Source organism: Quercus suber, unplaced genomic scaffold, assembly GCF_002906115.3.
Source record: "Quercus suber isolate HL8 unplaced genomic scaffold, Cork oak 2.0 scaffold_140, whole genome shotgun sequence".
Taxonomy (NCBI): domain Eukaryota; kingdom Viridiplantae; phylum Streptophyta; class Magnoliopsida; order Fagales; family Fagaceae; genus Quercus; species Quercus suber.
In genome coordinates this window covers 799,373-818,881 of record NW_027069601.1, presented here as the reverse complement: position 1 = coordinate 818,881, position 19,509 = coordinate 799,373, and positions in this window count along the sequence as shown.

Below are 19,509 nucleotides of genomic sequence, written 5' to 3'. Positions count from 1 at the left end.
GGGCAAGGAAATAATGGAATTTGTCACTAATCAAAGTTAATTAGCTAATACATAATAGGAGATTAGTAGCATTTAGCACCTTGTTGGAATAGCCATTAGCCACCATTTCAACTGTGAAAGCCACTTCCTTCTTCTTCTTCTTCTTCTTCTTTTCCGACTCTTCGGTGCTAAGAAAGGAATTTTCAGGAACATATATCAGTAGGTCAAAAGTCAATACAGGCAAGCTGGCCCGAACCCACTTCCAAGCTCCCGAATCTCACGGAATATTACTCGTTCCTAACCCACCAACCATACAAAGGCCTTCCCAAACTAAGGAAAGAATATACGGCCCACAAAATAGTCTCTAACGAAGGAACCCACTAAAAATGAGTAAATTCCATGTCAGTTCAGATGTCATTGTTGAGAAAAGTGAAAACCTTTGTGATCGACTTTAGAGTCAGCAGGGTTTTGAGTTTTTCAATCCCACAATCCGGCAAGTTGTGGCCGATTTCATGTCACTTTATATGCTTCTATCCTTTTTTCTTCACCATTAAAAATCTGCTACTTAAGAATTGTGGCAAAGTTATTATATCACAAAATGTTGTAATTTTAGAATTTTGACTATGGTTTTAGTAACTAATCGTTAGTTTTAAATTTTTTATTTTATTTTTATAGTGTCAAGTTGGCAGTGGATTAGAATCCTGTGCAATATTACCTCTCCTTCCTCTCACAAATATTTTTTACTTCTTCATTTTTATTTTTTTAAATTTATTTTTTTATATTTAAGATTTGAGATTGAAAGTTACTTTTTTTTTTTTTTAATTGTCAATCTCGACCATTAAAAACAATCGCACATTATAGATATTTTAATCTCAATTTCAATGTGTTAGAGGATATTTTAACTCTTAATCTCAATCCCAAACCGGTGGTGGATTTTTGAAATGAACTACCTTGCATTTTAATAATTTTAAACTCTCCAAGTAGCCCCAATCAATTCATATTAGAGTAAACCTTTATTAGATTACTGGTGAAAACAATGAATCTTGAATTAAAGGCTAAAATATTATTTTCGTCTATTTACTTTACTAAATTTTTTTTTATCCCTAAACTTTATAAAGTTTGTTTTTTAGTCCCAAAACTATTAAAAATGTTTGACCTTTTTTCTTTAAACTTTAAAAAAGATACATTTTTTTAATCCCTAAACTATTGAAAAAAAATGTTCTTTTTTTCATCCCTATTTTTATCTTTAAACTATTGAGAGAGAGAGAGAGAGAGAGAGAGAGAGTGTTTGAGAGAGTTTAGAGAGCAGAGAGATAGAGTTTTTATAGATTTAGAGAGGAAAAACAAACTTTTGTTATAATTTAGAGGCTAAAATAATATTTTATCCTAAATTAAATTATATTCAACGGAAAAACACAACCTAATTGTTAATATCGTAATTAATTTGTTGAAGAACAAAAAATGACATCAAGAGTGTCAAAGTCCTCCCTTCTAGTTTTTATTTTGCCTTCATTTCTTGGCTTGTAATCTTTAAAACACAAGAATTTTTAAATAAAAGTCATTTATTTCTTTCCTAGTGTTTCACTTAAAGAAAATGATTTTAGAGGGCGTTTGGTTCATCGTAATATTACATTACAACGTAATATTACGTTATTGTAATCTTACATTAATATAATTTCAATACAAAAATATAACATTATATTATTTAGGAAGGTGATGAAATTAAGGTGATATGATATATTTTGTAATTTTAGATTATGGAATATTAGAAAAAAAAAATATATATATATATATATAATTTTATTGTCACATCATCGTAATATACATCATATTAGGGCACATCACAACGAATCAAATGCCTCTTAATGAAATATTTCTTAGCAACAATGTGTAATGTGCTAATTTCCAATACTTTAGGGAGGGCATGGATTGATTTCAAAGTTTAAGGGGGGAGGGATTGAAGTGTATCCCATAAATAGGGGGAAAAGAGCAATTATACCTTTCTAAAATTTATTTTTATATCTAGTTTGAAAATGTACTTGAGCTTCGCCATCTATCATAATCTGATATTCATTAGAAGTGAAAAAAAGAATCATTATATTGATCTCTATATATTAATTACTTATATATATATATATATGTATGTATATATATATGTATTTGGAATATTTCCATTCATTTTTGTGATCAATCAATTCGTTAAGAGTTAGTGGGTTTTAATTGGCTGTTAATTTATCAAATGGTTCTCTAAGGAGAAGAAGGTGAAGGGCTACTAATTGGATTGAAGAGAATTATGGGAAGGACGGTTTTTGTTATAGCTAGCTAGTGTGTTTTACCCATACTGTTTTTTTATAACTGAAAACATGACTAAACATCTTGTTATACACATTGTGTATCAGTATAACAAGATTTTTTCTTAAGAGCAGACGAGCCGCAGTGTTTAATCTGAGAGATTTATAGAAAATTTTATTTTGGGTCTCAATAAAGAAATCTCTCTCTCTCTCTCTCTCTCTCTCTCATGAAGATGCCAATGCGAATTTTTTAAAAGAACCACATCTTAATTATTAAAATAATCACATCTTTACCCAAATTTGGACCAAAGTAGCACTTAGGAGTTAGCTTACAAGCTTGTATAATTACCTTTTCCTCAAAAAGAGAAAAAGAAAGAAAGAAAACAAAAAGCTGGTGGTCCAAATGTCGCGTGACTGCAATTTCTACCAATCACACCCCAAATTACAAATTATTAGCATCTAAAGATGTTAGGCATGCATGTGTCACGTACAAACGAGTACTTATTTAATATCTTGGGAGTAATACTACTTTCGACGAGATTATAGGTTCCACAAATAATGTATATGGTGCGAGTGAGAATTTTCTCATAATATTATGTCATTCTTGTTTATTTTGTAGAACATGAACATCCACAGTCTCTTCTCTTTGTATTTGTCTACCTTTAAAAGGATGCCCATATTTTTTGATAGGAATTTTGATAACAATAAATAATTATTATGTCATAACTACAATCTGTTATTTTTTTTTTCTTTTTTCTTTTTTTGAGAATCTACTACAAACTGTTCTAAGTACATAAATTGGACGTCATGTCTAGATCCCTATCACTCAGAGAAATATTAATCCATAAGGGTTTTTTCTTGGTCTAATTTTCTCTTCTTTTTGGTAGCTAGGTGCCCAATATTATACCAATCATGCTTCAGTACAAACTGATAATTTGGCTTCAAGCCACAGTTGTTTGTTGACCCTAGCAATAAACTCTTCAGCTTTTTTATTTATCTCCTCAGCAGGCAATCCTGTCTCTTCTTCAGCCTCTCCATCATCATCACCATCATCATCATCATCTTCTACTTCAACAACTTCTTTCACTTCTTCTTTTTTCACTTCTCTAGTTTCAATTCTATTCACTTTGTCCTCCACCAAGTTCATCTCCAATTTCCTCTCTTCTTTTTTCTCCAGAAGAGTGGAGTCTCCCTTGAGACTTTGGTCCCCCTTATTGTATCCCTCATGAGTATCAGAAATATTCGTCTCCACTGTCCTCTCTTTTCTCTCTTCAAAAGTGGAGTGTGAGGGTCCCCTAAGACTTTCACTCCTCTCAACATATTCATCATAAATTTCATTGGATGGTGATGAGTTTGAGCTCACAAGCTTTGATTCTCCCATAAGGAACACGACTATGACATTGAATATTATGAACACGCACTTGGGGTTCACGAGGAAAGAAGAAAGATTTGGAAGAGAGGTAAACAAAAAATGCTTCATTGAGTAGCGTAGAGAAGGAAACCAGTTAGGATAGGAACATAGTAAACTACATGTTAGTGCTACAAGAGCATGAAGAGCGAGATTGTAAAGAAATTGACTCTTATTGTAACTATTCATGGCTCGGAGCTTTTCTGCTTTGATTGGAGCCATAGTTGAAGTGTGCATAAAGAATTTAGTAGGGATTTTCTAAGCAGGTTTAAATGAAATTATGGAAATATTTGGGAGCTAGGGAGAGAGTAATGAAAGAGTTAAAGAAAAAAAAATGCTGGGAAGTATTCACAGCTGACTGAACAAAGAGCAGTGAAAACAAGGACTTATATATAGTGAAGGAAAGAGGAGGATATCTGGGTGGATTCCAGACGGGTCGGCTACTTTATTAATTATTGTAAATTTTGTAATAAGTGAGTTACTTTTTGAAAAGACAAGGCAGGTTGAGAATGTGTTGTTTAGGTGATTCCTGTTTTCAGTCTCTGTTTGCTTTCTACTGCTTTCGTTGATGGTTTTAAATTCTGCCTTCAAATTATATCGAAGAAACATGTATATTTGTATTAGCAACATGCAACGGCCCCTAGTTTCCCACTTCGTAGTGGTTCGACAATGAACCATGCACTATGTGAGACCAAAGACATTAATTTAGGTAGTGGAAATTAAAGAGAATTTAGTAAGATAAATTGGAAACATATGGTAAAGAAACTTCATATGTCAATTTAACATACTGTGTGTGTGTGTCTGAAGAAGTTTCTTTTTACTACATTAATATTGGAGAGGGGGGGGTTTGATCATGTGTATCCTTATTGAGGATGTTAGGAGGTGTCAATTAAGTTGAGATTATTGACAAAAAATTACCCATACACTAATATATGAGTAGCATAACTTTGAAAAGGATAAATGCACAAATCTAGAATAACCTTCTTCATGCATATCAACCATCCTTATTGATTAATTCTGAAATTAAAGGCGGCCATATTATACACACACTCAAACTGCAAATAAATCATAACTTGAGCTCACAAGTTTCAAGTTGAAAACTTTGAAAATTGTGACTTCAGGTCACGATTTATGTGTTGTTTGAGTGAGTGTATGAGAGCGCACATAATAGTCTATGACCTAAGTTTTACCTAAATCTTAAACTAAAACATAATTAATCTATTTTTTTTCAACCAACTAAAACATAAAATTAAAGTAAAAGTAAAAGTAAATACATCTTTTCTCACTTCATGTGGGTTTGGTTATTTAACTACTACTGCAGTACATGTATTTTTTTTTTTTTTTCCATTCAAATTTCACTTACACTACTCCAAAATAAGTTTATTACATTAAGTGCTGATAAAAAAAATTGGTATAGCAGTATTAAATACAATATTGCATCTACAAGTTAAAAGTTGTTGCAATAATAATTTTAAATTGGTAAATTATTGCATCAGGAATAATTAGTTACAATAACTTATAATTTATTATTATAATATAGGCTTTAATACCCTATTGCGCTAGAAAAAATTGTTATAATAACTTAAAATAAAGAAATTGTTGCAATAATTAAAGATGTTTGATTTTTGGTTGACCTTAGATCAAATTATTGCAATGATATCTTTATTGAAATAAATAATTATTCAACATTTTTTTTTAAAGAATCAAAGTAACAACATTAAACACCCAACAAAGACCAATATCATTTTTAAGACAATAACTAAGACAAAGATCAATATTATTTTCTTAAGACAATAACTAAAAACATAAAGAATCTCATTGTTAACGTGTATAGACTTGGGCTTTAGGCCCACTTTAGTTGTCTTGCTTATCATACATAACTCTGCCTCTGTGCAACTCTTTCTATTCTTCTTCACATTCCCATCAATTAATTTTTTTGGCTTTTTACTCAAACTTGGAATTAAAGGAATTGCTTTAAGTGATGTTTGGACCAACTTCAATCTGGTAGGATCATTAATCATATATATTATCATCTCCACGGTGTATGTAAAAACTTGGGGTTTGAAATTTCCACCTAGTGTTTCAAAGGTTAGCCATTCCAAGCTGCATTTCAGTTTGTTTAGAATGGTGGTGGTACGAAATCATGATTTTACTATGTGGGTTGTTACTCAATCATTGAGTAACCGTTGCTTTCATGGGTTTTTTTATTCAAACCGCGGCTTTGATCTACATTTTCCCATCTTCTTTAAGCTTTGGTGTGTCAAGTGTGAACAAGGGTTGGAAATGAACTTGGTGCTAACAATCCAAAGAATAAGGCAAAACTTGCTGCATTGTAGGCCCTTATTTCAGCTTCATATTGGGATTTTTAGCATTAGTTGTTGCTGTAATGGTTACAAAGATATGGGCAAGTATGTTGACACAAGACATTGAAATTATTGCTTTGACATCTATCATTTTGCCCATTATTAGACTCTTTGAGCTCAAAAACTGTCCACAAACAATTGATTGTGGTGTTTTGAGAGGAACAGCTTGGCGTAAATTGGGTGCTAACATAAACTTGAGTTGTTTTTCCTTGTGGGAATCACTTCACCAAAATAAAGTCTATTATATCAAGTTGTAATACAATAAAATTGTTAAAATGATATTAAGCATGATATTGCAACTCAAGTTAAAAGTTGTTGCAATAATAACTTATAATTGGTAAATTATTGTATCAACAATTATTAGTTGCATTAACTTATAATTTTCAATTGCAATATAGGTTTTAATACCTTACTACGCTAGAAAAGTTTTTTGTAATAACTTAAAATGAAAAAATTATTGCAATAACTTGATATCAATTATTTTTGCAATCTATTGCAACAGAAATTTTGAAATGATAACTTATTGCAACGAAGTTACCATTGTAATAACTTTACAATCTATTACAATAACAAATATTAAGATATCATTGTAATAACCTAATATCAATTATTTTAAAATCTATTGCAATGATAAGCATGAAATAATTATCTATCACAACAAATATATTGTTGCAATAATTTGATATGAATTATTTTTTTCAATTATTTTACAAAATATTCGAAGCAATAAATTGTTTATTGTAACAACATATATATTATTGCATTAAAATTGTCATTAAAATATTTGGAATTTATTGCAATGATTTTTTTTGTTGTAATAAGCATTTTTTTTTTGTTTTTTTTGTTTTAGTGTTGCTTGTATCACTAATTTGAGTAATTTCCATGCGTTAAAGAAAGTAACAATGAGAAAGTGTCATGCAATTTCCTTCTTTTCTTGGGTGCTCAAGTCCCGTTAATTAAATATATGTCCATCTTATTTGCATGCTTTTTCTATGGTTTGGTATGCTTTTCAGTTATAATTGAAGTGGCACGTTTGTTAAAGCATCTTGTAAAGGTGATAAATAAATCAGTTCAAAATATAAAGTTGATGGAACACTGAGATACATAAATCAGTTCAAAATATAAAGTTGATGGAAACCCCCAAGAAAAACGAGAAAACTTTCATGCTAAAATAATATAGTTAATTTGGTTAAAAGACATATTACGGATGACGACGTATGTATATAATTTATAACGTCAAATTCAATTCTATACATGTGTATATATATATATATATATATTTAGGGTTGGGTTCAAGTTATACTTAGTGTAACTTTGAGTAATGTTACCAATCAATATTTTTTAATTGGATGTGAATTTTGACAAATCGACTATTGGATTACATTATCTTTGTATATTCCTCATGCTTGCAAAATTTCGAGATGATCAAAGATTAATAGTTATATCATCAGTCAACTATTTAAATTCAAATTTTTGTAGTTTAAAATAATGCATAAAAATGAGTTTATAGATTAAATGGTAAATAATATCCATTTGGCATAAAAACTGGCATGAATATTAAGAACATATGAAACATGTAATTATGATGAGATTTTCAAAATATGAATTTATAACAATTTATTGGGTGATGTAATATTGTTTAAAGTTATACTAGGTGTAACTTTAACTCAACTATATATATATATATATATATATATATAATTTGTACTCCCAATATGGAGCGCGGAAAGTTTAAAATGGAACAAAACAAAACCAAATAATAGCATCCCAACCCAAACTACCAAAATGATATGGAGCTTGGAGGTGAATTGTTTTAGACTCACTAGTAAGGGTTGTACGTGCAAGGCACGTGCCGTCTTTTAAATGATAAAATTGAGCAATGCTAGTGCCACAACTTGTGGTACAACTCGCCTATGTAGCAAGTTGTGGTTGGTAGAGGGGTGATGGTGGGTCCATGTGAGGACACCCTTCCACCAACCACAACTCGCCACATGGGCAAGTTATGACACCAGCTTCGAGAAAATTTAAGATAGAATTTTTTTTTTTTTTGAAGTAGTATGAAATCATATACTTAAATTTAGAATAGTTATTTTAACATATGACTATTTATTTACTATAATAATTTCTTAGAAACTATTTATTAAAGATAGCATCTACTCATGAAAAAATTCTACTAAGAATGATAACAAATGTTATTGTCTTTCAACAATAAACAACTAAGTTTTGATAAGACACTGTCATAATATTTAAATTTTTGCAATAAATGATGACATATGCTACAATTGAAACTTTTCATCAAATTAAATACCTACAACCATTTGTGACAAATATTTTGTTCTTCATACTTCCTTTTTTATCATCTTATTTTATGAGTCTAACTACAATGTTTAGCTTATTTAATTTTTAATGAATACATTTTGAAGAAAGAAGGCAAATAAAAAAAGAACAAGATAACAAAAGACATATGTCATTGAAGTTTTTATTAGATAAAATTATAAATCTAGAAAATTTAATCATCGATCTAATAAATTAGTGTTCTCTAGGTAACAAATAGAATACCATACATCATCATTTTTTACGAAAAATATAACTAACACATAAAACTCAAAATACATGAATAAATTTTTTGTGACATTAAAATTTAGTGAGGAATTTTAGATATTGCACAATGAAATATTCTAGGAATCATAAGATTTTGTTAGAGTTTAATTAAGAGAGTAATAGCAGAGACTATATGCTTGTTTACAAAATATAAATAAGAAAATTATTCAACTTTAAAGTTGGGGGGAGGGGGAATGAAACTACCCCAAACATATAGGGGAAAGGTACTTTTTTACTTTCTTTTTTTTTGGTTGGTAAAACTATGTTTTTTTACTTTAAACAATATGTTTAAAAAAAAAAAAAAAAAAAAAGTCAGCTCAAAAAAACTGTCCGTAAAACTATGAATTTTTGCTCAACAAATTAGCCAAAAAAAAAAGGGTTAGGAACACAATAAATGTCACAATATTTTCTCAATACTTTATTTTAGCCATGGCGGCCTTGGTATGATATTTTATTATTTTATTTTTGAGTAATTCTACACCCATAACATTTTCACAACAAATTTAGGTGGTAAACTATTATTAGTTTTTAATTGGGACAACCACTTTAAACTATGCAAAAAAAAAAAAAAAAAAAAAAAAAAAAAAAAAAACAACACAACAACAACAACAACAAACCAACAGAAGAAAATTGTGTGTAGACTAGTGAATTTTGGCTCACCAAATTGGACTAAACCAAAAAAGAAGTTTAAGAACACAACAAAATGTCGAATATTTTTACAATACTTTTATTTTCAGCTGTGGTAAGTTTCAGTCAAATATTTTATTATTTATTTTATAAAAATACTATCTCCATAATATTTTCATAACAAATTCTAGTTGGTAAGTTGTTACTGATTTTAAAATGGATCTATGACTAATATCATTTTTTATTCATCAATAGTAACTTACCACCTCTGATTTGTTGTAAAATATTGTGGACTAGCATTTTTTTATTAGATCTATAAGAAACTGAGACCTCAACAATTGTGAAAATATTGTGATAACAGTAAGTGTTACAAATTTTTGAAAAATAAATATTTTCAGTTGTGGTTAGTCATAGTACATATTTTATTATTTTATTTCAACTATAAGAAATGACACTAATAATTATGAAAATATTGTAAATTTGTTGTGTCATAATAAAAATATATGACAACTCATATATATATATATATATATATTAAAGCACAAACCAAAATGGCGTGACTGAAAAAAAAAAAAAATACAAAACAGTGAGTTTTGCTCACCAATGACTAAACCAAGTACTGTACTGTAGAAAGAGTCATTGCCTTTTTATTAGTTAGTAAATAGTAATTAATTAGGGCCTACAGGTGGGATTTGCAAGCATAGCTATATTTGACTAAAGTGATGGTAGCATATACAAAATTTAATACATAAACTTACAAATTAACATATTTCAATTACAAAAAAATAATTCAAAATATTTATTTATCATGCCGTTTCAAACTTTTAGCTACATCAATCATATTTTTGACATATAAGAGCATTTACAATAAACATTTAAAAATTTAATTTTTAGCAACTCAAAATACTATTTATCTATTTTAACAATTATTTTATAATATGCCCTACAACAAATATTTTATAATAAATTTAACATATTAAAATAATATAAAAAACAATAAAATAATATATTCTACATAAATAACAACCGCGATCACACCTCAATGAATTAAAATAATTCTTTTTTAACACTCTACATTAAAATATTATTTTTTGTTTTAAGTTTTGAGCTACAGTGGGCTGCTATCTAGAGCAGCCCACTGTAGCTCAAAGTTAAATTTTTTAACTTTAGCTGCTTTGTTGCAGCCACAGTTTTGGAGAGTAGGTTGCCAACCTCGCTGGGGATGCTCATGGTTAAACCTTTTTTTTTTGGTTAAAAGGGGCATTATTATTAACAAAAAGGAAAGTTAATCAGCTACAGATGCCATACTGGCAGCAACAAGTCTAGAATAATACAAGCCATTGATATCCTTAGCTACTAAAGTCTCTAGTTCAGCAGTAAAAGGAAAATCAAACACAACAAAGTCTTCCCTCATGGAGCTGCCCCATTTTGTCAGCCAATCCGCACATTTGTTGGCTTCTCTAAACGTGTGGATCACCCTTACTTGAGGAAGCTTGTCCAGGAGAAACCTGCAGTCAGATAGCAGGGGAGCATAAGCTAAATTAGGACTCTTTTTTGAGTTAAACCTTTTTTTAATAAGATTTATAGTAGCTTTTATAACTAAGATAATTAATCCTTGCGTATTTGTTTTGGCATGAGTGATTTTCAAGTTCACTGTCCAGTTACACCTTCCCCTCTTTGCCTTGAGTACAATATTTCATTGTTGACATGTGGGTATACAGGGGCAGCTCCACATTGAAGCCAAGTTGCCACAAAACTACCTTGACTTGAAAAAAATATAATTATTATACATAAATTATAAAAAAATTTATGATTTTTTAACCTTAAAAAAAAAAGTTGTGACTGCTCTAAATTTTTTTAGGCACAACATAATAAAACTTTAAAAATTGTAAGACTTTACGTGTATTATTTTTTTTGTCAATATATAAAGTTCTTTTTTTATTAGATTTTGTATAATTTCAATTTCATAATAAGCCCCTTTGAAAAAAATTCATATAGCGATCATTGTAGGTATATATATAAATGTACAACAAAGGATACAACCAACCACACAACCAAAAGAGAAATGTATAAAGAAAGGCTAAATGAACTAGACTTCTTCGAGATTACGTATATATAATAATTGTCGCCCCTTTGGAATTTTTGGAATACAAAGGTTCAACGAACTGACATATGCTTTTGCAAAATGGACGGTAGTTTAAAAATCTTTAGATTCCCTCCAAAAGCTCACGTCTTACCAGAGAGAGTGAGAGAGAAATTCCAAGTGTTTATAACTTTATAAAGAATGAAGCTTCAAAAAAGGGCCCCTTTAAAGGAAATGGTGACATGAAAAAGCAAAACTTTCTTCTCCATTCACGAATAGCTTCGCTGTATGTTTTGGGTGCCCTTTTTTTAAAAAAAAAACCCTTATGAGAAGGATGGAAAAATAAGAATGGTGTATAATAAAGAGGCATGCTTCTAGGTGGTGCTACTCAAAAGGAGATGTACAGTGATTTAATTACTATTTTAATACTAGATATTTTTCTCCATATGATTCATGTTGGATTTCCTTCTACTTTTAGTTATTTATTTGCTTAATAGTTAATATGATACTCCCTTCATGAGGTTTGTGATGAACACGACCTATAGTAATGATTGAACAGATACTTCTAGATACATCTTTTATCTCTCAAACTGTTAAGTTTCTAACAGAATATTCTAATTTTTGAAAAAATGATTCCTACTCAAACTAACTATCTTCTCAACTTCCCTAGGGTTTTAGAAAAATAACACTCATCATTAAATATAGACAAAATGACACCTTATTCGTTATTCCCAAAGTTTGTAATGGTTGAGAATATTATGTTTCCAAGCTTATTATAAGTCCACATACTATGATCAAGCCAGATTTTTTTTTCTTTTTATAAAACTAATTCGTTATTCCTAAGGTTTGTAATGGTTGAGAATATTATGTTTCCAAGCTTATTATAAGTCCACATACTATGATCAAGCCACATTTTTTTTTTCTCTTTATAAAACTAATTCTCGAGAGACAGAGAGGGGGAAGGGGGCCAAAACCTTTACCCTAGTTGATATGGTGGTTAGCGAGGTACTGGTGATCCATGTACAAGTTGAAAACACTTATTGAAGTGTATGACACTTTTCATACAATAGCACCACTTGAGTTTAAGCATTTATTAACTAAAATATTTTTTCATAGAAAGGGGCTATAGGTGGGTGTTGATGCCCACTTTTGACAAAAGACCAAATAACAGAAGAAGCCTAACAATAATGATCTTGAGGTATTGGTGATCCATGTACAAGTTGACAACACTTTTCGAAACGTATGACACTTTTCATACAATAGCACCACTTGAGTTTAAGTATTTATTAACTAAAATATTTTTTCATAGAAAGGGGCTATAGGTGGGTGTTAATGCCCACTTTTGACAAAAGACCCAATAGCAAAAGAAGCCCAACAATAAGGGAAATGGAAAGAAAAAGAAATATGAATGAAAAAAGCAAGTTATTAGACCCAATGGGCTAACATGGTAGCAATGATAGCCAGTAGGCCCATGGGAGGAATAAGAAGTAAAGATAAAAGTAAACGGGCCGAGAAAGCCCAAAGAAAGAGGTAGTAAGCCCAATAGGCCAACATGACAAGAATAATAGCCAGTAGACCCGTAAGATGAGTAAGAGGTAAAGATAAAGCAAATGGACCAAGGAAGCCCAAGCAAAGAGATAACAAACCCAACAGGTTAGTATGGTAGGACTAACAGCCACAAGGCCCATGGCTAGGGCAAGAAGAGGAATGACAGAAATGGAAGCCTAGTGGGCTACACGGGCAAATACATTTGTCTAGATAATACCCAGTTTGTGGAGGAATGAAAGAATGTTATGAAAGCCCAAAAGCCCACATAACCTTCATGCCACAGGAGACAAACATGACCCAGTACGCATAGCAAAAGAGGACAACGCAAGAACGACAAGAATGGTGTGGGAGCGGAAGGAGACAAACACAGATGGTAGTGGCACACGCACAAGGCTCAGGGCACCACCTACTTGTACCCATCCAATACATGGGAGGTGGGCCCTTGGTTAAGGGATTTAGGGGGTGTGGTTTGACAATGGGGAGAAAAGAAGTCTATTATGGGGTTCCTGCCGAGGCTTCTTTTGAGGAAATTCTTTATTGGGATGGCATTTCTCTTAAAAGAGGTAAATACGGGTTGAGACCACTTGATGCATGCCATAGGAGTAAGTGGAAAACGCCTTCAACCCTTATCCGTTGGGGGGAGGTAAGGCAGTGAGGGGGAGGGAAACAAAACAATGAATTTTGTTTGGAAATGGAGATTGGTGTGGCAAGCACACTTTGAGTAGAGGTAGTGGCCGAGCAACCAACATGTTAGTGGGCAATCCTAGAGAGATGCCCACAAGAAACCAAAAATGGTTGGTACAGCCTTAGGGACAAAAGGGTGAAATCTCATCAATTCAAGTAGTATAAAAGGAAGAGAGGTAGCCATGAATAAAGGACAAGGGCATATACATACAGAGAAAGGAGGAAAAACACAGAGAGTAGAAAAGAAAAGAAACCTAACAAAAGAGAATAAGAAAACTAAGTGGTAAGCGAGAGTAAAAACGTAAGATAGAAAGAAATATGGCAGAAATAGAGGCATGCATCAGTAAACCAATTTTTCACTCCCCTCGACATTCCCACTCTCTTTGACCCATAAATCAGAACTCAAAACCATTTAGGCCCTCTTCACATCACAAGTAATTTTTATAGCAAGAATTTGCATTAAGGTTACCCATGTTGGGGATTGGCTCCCTTTTTGCACATGTTCCTATTAAACGGCCTAGCCCAAGATTAGGGAAAACAAGGCCATCCCTATTGCATTGTTGGCCGTTGCTTTAGTGTTATATGTCCTACTGTAGTATTTCTCTTCTTTCTCTATTTGTTGTATCAGTTGTTCTACTGTAATCCTATTTATTTTATTTATGGTATTAGTTGCTTACTATGACTTTATTTAGCACGTTTTATTATAATGGTTATTCTGTGTAACATATTTCTACTGTAACAGTTGTCCCGCCACGACTACACCATATATTCAGCTTGTGGAGCTCTCCCCGGGTTATCTTAACTAGGGGAAGGCCGATTTAGTAAGAGAGTTGGCAAAGAGCCTCAACTTGAGGTAGTCCTTGGACCTAGCTTCCCCACACTGGACTGAGAACTGAGCTATATGCTCAATAGTCGACATTGGGCAAGCCTAACTTGTGCACAAGCTAGCCTGCGATGTAATCCAAATGAGGCCAGTCTCAACTCCTTTACCCTAGATTCACAGGCCTTAGTACAGTAGAAGGGTTAAGGTCCAACCACACAAAAGGTCCCCACAATGGGCCAATTAGATATTTCTTTTTTTTTGGATCTCTTTGGGTTAACTTAATTTCTCAGAGGAAGTTAGGTATAACTTTTAGAATTAAAACTTCAAATTTAACTATATATACTATAAAAAAAAAATTATATATATATATATATATATATTACTAAAAAAGTATTCAAGGGCCCATTTGTCCCTATGTAATTTCATCCCTAACAATAGATAATAGTCATTTCTCTCACACCCCCACCATGAAGCTTCTAACATAATATTCTATATTTGAAAAAGATTCCAACTCAAACTAACAATCTGCTTAAGTACATTTAAATCTAACCATTATACTAATTATATTAAGGTTTATGGTCTTTTTCCTACTTTTTAACCATGTAAAAAAATAGTGAAATTGCAAGCGAAAAACATTTTCTTCAAGCATGAGTGAAATAGAGGATTGGTTAAAGTTTTAATTTTTTAATTTTTTATAACTAGTATATGTAGTATCTTTCTATTGTGGAAGTTCACTCCCACAAGTACGGAATCCACCCTATGTGAGACAAGTGTTACATATCCGTATTATTCAAAATACATTTTCAATGAACACGTACTTGTATAATTAATGGACATAGAATCGTATGAAACTAGGAATGGCAATGGGGTAGGGCGGGGTAGGGCTGAAGGATTGGGTCTTTGTCCCCACCCCGCATGGTTTTGTCTTGCCTCATCCCTGCCCCGTATGACAGGAAAAATTTTCTCACCCAATCCCCCTCCCCTTGGGGCCCCACGAAGCCCCACCCCACTCCATAAAACTCTACTATTTGTTAATTTGCCCTACAACTAATACAATTTTTTTAACGGAACCTATTTCATTAATAAAAATATACTTAAAATTATAACTAAATTTATCCTATCAAATCAAATCAATTTTTAGAAAAAATTAAAATAAATAATATATCTAAGTGTTTAACAAGACAATCATTAAAAAAAAAAAAAATCTCATAGGATAATACATAATAAAATAAGGGCAGAGAACCACATTGAGTAGAATAAAATAAGCTAATATTGAAATGTTTGTTTAACTAGTAGGGTTTTAGGGTATGAAAAATTTACAATTATAACTTTTAGTAACGTGGGACAGGGCGGGGACGGAGAGGGGCGGGGCAGGGCAGGGTGGCATGGGTTTAAAAAGTTTAAACCCATCCTCTCCCTGCTTTGTGGTGCAGGGCTAAAATCTTGCCCCATTCTTACCCCACCACCCTTGCGGGGCGATGAAAACCTCCACAGGACGAAGCAGGGAGCGGCGGGTTAAGCAGAGCGGGGAAAATTTGCCATCCCTATATGAAACCAAATAAAGAAAACAATGGAAGAAGACTAGTAGACATGGGACCAAAAACAAATACAAAAACAAATACAAAAACAAAAATGAGTCTAAAATGGACATATATCCCAAAATCCCCAATGTCTCCATGCTACACATGGACACTTGACACACTCTTTCATGTGTCCTCAATGTGTTGAGTGGAAAAAAAAAATTAAATTTTCTTTTGATTGTAGATATATTTTTAAAGATTTTGATTTTTTATTTAATTTGAAAATTTAAAATAAAAAGAAAATATCTAGAAATTAATATAATTAATTAATTGTCATTTTCCAATTGTGATGGGGTCTTAATTTTTCAAAAATTGTCAAATCGACATGTCTCATGCCATGTCATGTCCACATCCATGTTTAAACAGAGAAATTATCGTTTGTTTATTCTATTATTACAGAATAGTTCCTCGAAGGTGGGGATATCAAACCAAAACTGGAAAATAGAAACAAGCTAGTATTTAAATAGATATTAAATTGGAACTTTTTGGAGACAGCCAAATTAAGTACATGGGATATTCCTGTTGCATTGCTCGGAAGGGAATTAGAGGATTTGATGAGAGGGGATCTTCTCTTGCAAACTTGACTTTTTCTTTTCTTTTATTTTATTTTTTTCATTTTTCTTTTTGGTGGAGAATCACAAATATGACCTTTTGATGCCAAAATTTATTCAGGATTGCTTGAGCTTGTCGTTAATGACCTAATTCAATGTGGTAAAGTAAGATCTATACAAATTGGTGTATGTAATGTATAATCTGATGAATCACACTACTAACATTTTAATATTTGTAAAATGCACTAATCAATGTAGCCAAAGTAAGACTTATCCAAATTGGTGTATGTAATGTATAATTCGATGAATCTCATTACTAAAATTTTAAATTTTGTAAAATATCGCATCATATAAGTTGATTGTTTCTCTATTAATAACTGAAAAATAATGAACTAATTTATAGTAACCAAGCTTTCAAAAGGAGCCCTCTTGGCATCAAATATTCACAAATACCTACTAAAATAGTTAGATAATCATTAATTGATATCTATTTTATACAGATTATTTTTCTTCTGATCATGTTTAGTAGATTGTAACACATTTTTTAGTAGACTATAACAAACATTGTAATATAATAGTTTTTTTTTTTTTTTTTAAACTAATGTAATAGTTATTTATATGGTTTAGCTATTCTATAATTTGATTTATTTTTATCATAGGAAATAGTCACTCTTTATAAATATTATCCTTTAAAATGAGGAATAATTATTCATCTCTAAAAGGGTTGTAATAATTATTCCTTAGTAGATGTAATAATTTCTCAAATTAATATATTTCCAAATATACAAGCTTTCCATATGCACATAAAATATATAAAAATATAGAATCATAAAAAATAACATCTCTCTCAAATTTAAATAATAATTGGGGGAGGGGGGTAAAAGCCCAGACATACCTATTGGGCCGGGGGCCTTCTTGAGGATTATTGTACGTCAAAGAGGAATAAGGGTTGGGTAGAGTTCATCTGAACGCAACCAACCCAGAAATGGAGGAAGAGTATCATCCGAAGAGTCACCTTTTGTCCGAAGAGGTTTACTCCTAGACACGAATAGTCTTGATCAAGCAAACAAATAGGTCCGAATACCTTCTGGCAATCCAACGACAAAAATAAGCTCTGGGCATACCTGGGGATGATAAGGACGAGGAAATATCTCAAGAAAGCTGCCACCACCACTTAAATGCACTCAGCTGCTTTTCTGCGCATTAATGTGGAAAAGACCTAGAGCAGTGTAATCTCAGCTACCACCACTCACGAGAGTTAAAGAGGATACTTGATGGGACATGCACTCAAGTGGATGCTTAGATAAGAACAGGTGGAATGAAATATGGGGGAGGGTGCTATATAAGGAGAAGAGGTCTCTGATAAGAGAGGGAGAGGAAAAAGGGAGAGAAGTAGGAAATAATTTTACTGTAGTCCGAGAGTTGTAATCACCTTTCATTCAGTAATACACCTCTTCGGACATACACTTGTTCAGTTAGTAAGCATGATTTTTGCTAATGCATTCTCAAACACCATAATTAATCACTGTTTAATTTACTACCAGCCCAGCTCTTTCGTCCACTCTCTACAAATTCATTGTCTTGGGTTCATTGGGCTCATAATCCATCTCTCTTGGGCTTGGGCTACAAAAACTGACCCTACAATAATAATTCTTTTTAGGTAATATAATAGGCAAATTAAAACTTACTCACTTATGATTTGGCTGAACGAAGTCAACAACGAGCAGAGTCTAGGGCATCCCAGCATGTGGACCTTTCCCTAATTTGGAGCGGAGACAGGATGGTAGGGCTGCGCACACGGTGCACACTGGGCAAAAGCAGTCACGTGATGAGGTCATGTGTCCCATGCAGAGAAGAACCGGGATTTGCAGCTGGAGGTGAAAAGCTAAAAGAGAGTTGCGTCATGCAAGCGGAAACAGGTTCTTCATATTACGACGAGGAGTCTGATGACGAACACATTCTGCTTACCACAGATCGCGAACGCTAGTCAGTGAGTCCTTTTCTACGAGGAAGAGCGTCATCATGAAGGCAACCTCAGAGCCACCACGCGGAGGTGTAGGGAACAATGCATGAGCAGGGCCTTGAACCAAATCTCTAGATCACCTTCACACGCAGGATCAAAGAAGCGAGACTCCCCCGACGTTTTATCAAGCCAACGTTCACCATATATGGTAAAACAGACCCGATGGAATATGTCAGTCATTTTAATCAACGAATGGCAGTCTACTCAGGAACGAAGTTTTGATGTGCAAGGTTTCCCTCCAGTCTTGGACGGTTGCAATAAGGTGGTTTGACAGCATGAAGGCGACTCTATGAGTTCTTCAAAGCTCATCAGCCTTTGGTTACGTTTTGTCACCTGCGAAGATGTCCAAGCCATTGTCCTCTTGCTATCCTGAGCATGCAGAGGGGTGAACCTCTGAAGGCGTATTCAGATAGGTACTAGGAGATGTTTAATGATATGGAGGGCAACTTTGATGCGATGGCCCTCGAACATTCAAGCTGGCCTCCCTACCGACCATGGCTTAAGGACATCCTCGTCTAGTAAGCCAGTCTGTATGCGTCAGTTGATGGACCGTATTGAAAAAGTATAAAGAGTTGAAGAAGATCAGCAACAAGAGAAGGGTAAGGAAAGGTTATCCTCAAGAGAGGAAAGATTTCAGGTCAGATCGATACAACAGCAATAACTGGGAAAGATTTTTTTTTGCGCAAACAGATCAACAACCCTCAAGCAATCAACACTGTATTCAAAGAGCCGGTACACAGGTTTTGGAAAGATCAAGAGTGACTTCTTCCGATGGCCGAATAAGATGGTGGGGAACCCGAAAGGCATAATCATAATCTCTTTGCCAGTACCATAAGACCATGGACATACACGGAGGATTGCAGGAGCCTGTGGGACACTTGGACCAACTAGTCCGGGATGGTAAGTTAAGACACCTCCTGCCCACTCTAGTGGCGAGGAAGTCAGATG